Here is a 6,000-nt window from a genome sequence, read left to right as displayed (position 1 = left end):
TGAGAGCAGACTCTGTCCCAGAGGCTGCTTCCAGTATACATCTCACAAACATCTTGTGATCCCTCTCTTCCTCAATTTCGCTTTCTCTTTTCAAAAGTATAGGCTCTGATTCCATTCTCTTCATCTTCTTCGCAATGACGGCATTGTCCATTTCAAGGATCTTTATAGCATGACTCAGTCCACTCCTTGCCTGGATTCAAATTGTATCCTATGTTGCATTAATGGATTTGTAAACAGAGTAAGGAAAAAAGTGCCAGTGCCAGCAACAATGTATTTGCATAATGCTACTTATTTTGAGAGCACTGATTTGCTAAAATATTTTAAAAGAAACTTCTCATTAGTTAGCATCCAACTACATTGAGCTTTATTATGCACTAAACAACATATAAACCATTATAGCTAAGTAATCTTGAACAAAAAGAGCAAAGTTTGAGGCACCACACTTGCTGATTTTAAACTATATTACAATGCTATAGTAATCAAAATGGTATGGTATTGGTATGCAGATACATAAATCAATGGAACAGAATAGAGAGCACAGAATTAAACGTGCTCATAAATGGTTAACCAATTTTTGATAAAGTCACCAAGAATATACAGTGGGGCAAGTCTCTTCAATAAATGGTGTTGAAAACTGGATATCCACATGCAAGAGAATGAAATTGTACCCCTATCTTATACACAAAAATCAACTCAAATTAAAAATTAGTAGCTTGACAACAATGGTAACTGAAAACCAGCAGCCTTGCAGACACTGGATTGTGTAGCCTGGGTTTGGAGCTCCTAAGGATGTCCCATCCTCAGAGCAATCATTAACACATTCTATAAAACATAAGGCTAAACAAGCTTTTATATTAGATCATAATCCAACAAAAAGACATTAACAGCAATGAAAAATCCCATCTACATGGATATTAAAAATTTACGAAAATAGCATGCCCAAAAGGAGAATATAAACTGTATACAGGATACTATAACATACAAAAGAGCTCTACATGCTGAAAGTGATGTAGTTGCTGAAAAAGTCATTAAAGAAGTTCGTGCCCTGTTAATATTAACGAAGACATAGTTAAAGTAAATTACATAACATTTTGCCTTAAATAATTACAAAGTATGAACAAAAAACTATATGTGAAAATCAGCACAAATGAATTATAAAGAAAAAAGAGAAATGGACGAGATTTCTTAAGAGTATACATTTTCTATTATTTCATGCACTTAGAGTGTGTTGAGGGAACTTGATTCTATCAGAGACTTCTAAATGTTTCAAGAGAAGTTGATACACCAGATAAACAGTACAAGAAGGGATAAGGCAGATGGACTACATCCTATATGCTCAAAAACCATCCAACTCACATTTTCTGCTCCAGCCTCCTCACACCACTTCCCTGTTAACACTCTGTGGTTACCCTGCTGTCAATGAAAATGTCATTGTTTTTTGTCATTGGTACCACCTCACTACGGAGAAGAGAGAAGAAAGACCCTAACACTTCAGGGTTCAGATGAGAAGAGTTTCACAAACTATTTCGTATATACAGTTCATGTCAGCATCTAATTGTATGTCCATCTTCACTGAGGCTAGGCATGGGAGAGACGTGGTAGCTAAATTTCTAACCCTGACCTGCAGAAATACAAAACAAACTCACCTAATCAAGATAGTGGGATATATTGCATAAATAATAGGGTGTCTCACAGCACCCACAGAAGCTGCAAGAGCCTGAATTCAGTATCTGTACCCAGGGAACAACTTGAAGCAAGGACTCATATTCCTTATGTCATTTCTGCTAATGATTGCACATCTGCTTAGTTCTCCTCTATGTCCCTGAAGTCTGAGTTCTACCATTCCTCCAATCAATATAAAGGGAGGTATGGCCAACAATTCCCAAGTTTAAAAAAATTTATAACTACAAACAGGAGAATGACTTTCACTTGATTCTTATTCAGACAGTGGCAGGAAATGGTTCTGGTTGAACCTTTTGTTAGAACATCCACTGATGAACCAATTAACTGTGGCCAAGTGTGTGCATTCTTGTGGTATATAATGATCATATGAAATGTAAGGGATGAGACTGAGGAACGTTCTTAGATAATTTATGCAGATGGGAGTAAAAAAGCAACGGATCTGTACTACTTAGGTTAAACTAAGATGAAGAATAGGAACCTTCTATGATTCTAAGATCTGAGGGCTATAAAGAAGAATAATCTAGGACAGGATCCCAGATTTAGTGTGAGGCTCAACTCTACACAACTATTCAGGGACAAATGACTTTGGCATTTTGTACTGGTGACTTTCATGGTTGCTCTGATAATTCACTGGCCAGCCAGCCAAAGTAGGGGAAGTAGAATTTCAGGAGATGTTCTTCTAAGCAAGTGAGTAAGTCTGCACGCATTGTTTCCTCTCCTAATTCATCGCCAAGAATTAAGTCACATGGTCATGCAAGCTGCAAGAGAGAATGGAAACATATCCTTCCTACTATGGGGAAAAGAAAAGAAATGAAGGAGAATTGAATTTGGTAGATGCATATCAGGCTCTAGCATCGTGAACAGTATAGCCATGAGGACCAAGGAGAGCCAGGGAAGGGAATTAAGGAGAAAGATGACATAATTTGATTTACTTTGTAGACAAATATTATCACTAAATTAAGAAAGAGAAGATTGATGAAAGTGACATAGTACTAAAAATAAAGAATAATTTTTATTTATTTGTTTGTTTGTTTATTTATTTATTTATTTATTGGTGAAGAAGATTGGCCCTGAGCTAACGTCTTTGCCAATCTTCCTCCTTTGTTTGAGGAAGATTCTCTCTGAGCTAACATCTGTGCCCATCTTCCTCTATTTTGTATATGGGCTGCCACAACAGCATGGCTTGATGAGTGGTGCATAGGTCTGTGCCCGGGATCCAAACTAGGGAACCCCGGACCACCGAAGCAGAACGTGTGACCTTGACCACTTTGCCACGAGCCCAGCCCCAAGAATAATTTTTTGTGTGTGTGTGAAGGAAGATTAGCCCTGAGCTAACATCCATTGCCAATCCTCCTCTTTTTCTTTGCTCAGGAAGATTGGTCCTGGGCTAACATCCGTGCCCATCTTCCTCTACTTTATATGGGATGCGACCACAGCATGGCTTGATGAGTGGTGCATAGGTCCACGCCCAGGATCCGAAGCTGCGAACCCTGGGCCACTGAAATGGAGCATGCAAACTTAACCACTATGCCACTAGGCCAACCCCGCCAAGAATAATTTTTAAAAAGTATTTCAGTTTAAAAAATTTACAAAGATATGAACTAAGGAAATCACCCTGAAAATAGAGGGAAATGAGTGGAATTAATTGATAATTAGAAGACAGAATCAGTATAATTTGATGACTGACTAGAAAGTGTGGGTAAAAGTGATAGAGAATGATAAATATGTCATATTTTCTAATATTTACCATCTTATGTATGGTAAAATTGAGAATCAAAACAGAAGAAAATATTTAGGCACAACCTCTATGTAAATCCTGTGACCACGTCTCATACTATACTTCATAACACTACTTCAACCCTGATCCTGCTCACTGCCATCTCCCACACAGATTACTGGAATCACCTCTTAACTGGTCTTCCTGCGTACACTCTTATTCACACTAATGTATATTGTGTTCTTATTTCACACCACCTTTCAGACATTTTACCCACTGCTAACAACGGAAGTGAACGCAATATATCTGATTAGTGATTTTGAAAGATTAAATGATACAAGTGTAAATTATTGAGTCCCTAAAAAGCTCCAGAATGTTCTACATAGATGGCTCCATACTTGGAAATGCCCTGGAATTAAGGAGTTTATGAGAGGACTGAAAGTCAAATTATCCAATAAAAATTAAAACATAATATAGTATGGGTCAAAAGATCAGTTATATTGGAGGGATATGAGTTATATTGGAGCATTATGTTAGAAATATTTCATTTGATCTGCAGGAATAAAGGGTCATTTTTCATAGGATGTGATACACCAGCTCAGTCTAAACGATGAACAGGACCTTGGCAGTTAGAAAACATGACCAATCTACAGGGTACAAACTTTTCTGTGGTTCCTGAAGTGTATAAGACTCAACCTATAAAGTTAGATATTTACTGAATACTTCAATAAATAGAGAAAAGCTGAATACATGAATTAATTATTTTACATAGCTTACCAAAGATTCATAGCAATAATAAAAATTCACTCTATCTTCTCTCTCTTATGAGTTTCAAGCCCTCGTAATGTCATTTTCCCATCCTCACTTTCTTGACATAGAACATTTTGAGACTCCGTGTACTATACCCTCTTGTCCAAATTCATTTTTTTTCTTATGTAAGTACCTGTAACAAAAAGAAATTCTATCCACGGCATGAACAGAAGGACTTACATAAAACTTCTAGATGATACATGAACTCTAGATAATTTCCAAGTTACATTCTTTGAGGTGAAGAAATAGTGTTTTAACAATTTCAAATTTAGTAACCTCAGATTTCATACATAGATATAGACCAACTTTAAGACTGTGAATATCTTACACAGCCTTTCCCAGTAGGGGAATTGCTCTACTCTCCAAAGATGGAGAGGATGGGGAGACAGGTAGGGAGGAGTGGCCAGGAGGCTAGTGCTCCTCAGACCATATTCCATAGAGAGAGAGACTTCAGTGCAGCACTAATTCAACCAGAGACGGCCTTGGTTATTTTCTAAGTTACCACTTGATAAACATATTATTGAGTTTAAAAATGCAACATGTCATGGAGAGAAGATGCCCCCACAATGAATAAGAGTCTATTTCCTACTAAAGAACACCAACTGATTTAAGTGAAGCATGAGCTTCAAGGAAAAATAAGAATGGCTGAATTTGTTAGTTCAATGATTCAAACCAGAAATTTATATTATATAAGACTATATTCTTTATAAAAGAACAACACAGTGATGTCTCCATAATATAAAAAGGTAAGAAGTAATTATTTTCCCTGCTTATTTCATTGTAGCGTATTTTTTTAAGCTCAAGAATCAGAAGTCGTCAAAGAAAATGCTTTCTTCCAATCAGATTCCTTCATGAGATAAATCTTCTCAACTTGAAATATACAGACTGTAACTATAAGTAATCAGCCCTTCATTTTTATAACAGTAAATGAGATATAAAATGGACATGAAATCACCTTGCTGTTGTGAAGTTTTATATTTCTTACTTTTGTGGATACTATTTGGAATATTTATTCCAAATAATATTTCGTATTGAATGTTTTGTGAAGCCCACTGAGTTTTGATTAAGAACATGGGCTCTGGCGTTACACTGCTGAGTCTGAAGTCAGCAAGATTGCACAGAAGCTTCTTGATATTGGGCAACTTCCTTAACCTCTCTATGCCTTGGCTCTTTATGTGACATGTGACTAACAGTACTTACTTAACTCAGAGTGCAATAAATGAGATAATACAGGTAAAGTCATTAACAGGGTGGTTAGCACACAATAAAGTTTCAAAAATTATCAACAATAGCAAAATACTTTCAAATAATCAGGCATCTCTACTCTCCAAAGCTAGGCTAGCTCCTGCTAATAGAAAAAATGGAAGAGGAAGAGCTGAAATTTCATGTTAGAACTGCCAAAGGACCTAATTGTTACTGGAGAGAGTAGATCAAGTTCAGAAAAGAGAATAATCCAAGTTATCTCCAGGATGCTTTCATATCTTAAGTAGAATTTGACTTAGACTTTTAAATTTAACTTTGCTTATATTTCTTTAGTAAAGTCTACTTCTCTCATGTGCTCCAAACATAGGAGACTGGCACAGACGAGAGAAAGAACTAAAAATAAAAGCCCACTAAGTTAGAGCGGTTTTTCTTTAGATATAGCTGCTGGTTTGCATCCACCCAGCACAGAATAGTGCACTCATATTTAGCTCAATATTTCTGCCACAACACTACCCCGTACATTGTCTCTTCTCTTAGATGGAGAAAAGACTACTCCAGTGCAGGATAAAAGATGAGCAAAGTTCAAG

Source organism: Ceratotherium simum, chromosome 34 (genome assembly GCF_057802395.1).
Source record: "Ceratotherium simum simum isolate JZ-2026a chromosome 34, ASM5780239v1, whole genome shotgun sequence".
Classification (NCBI taxonomy): domain Eukaryota; kingdom Metazoa; phylum Chordata; class Mammalia; order Perissodactyla; family Rhinocerotidae; genus Ceratotherium; species Ceratotherium simum.
This window is presented reverse-complemented; position numbering follows the sequence as displayed.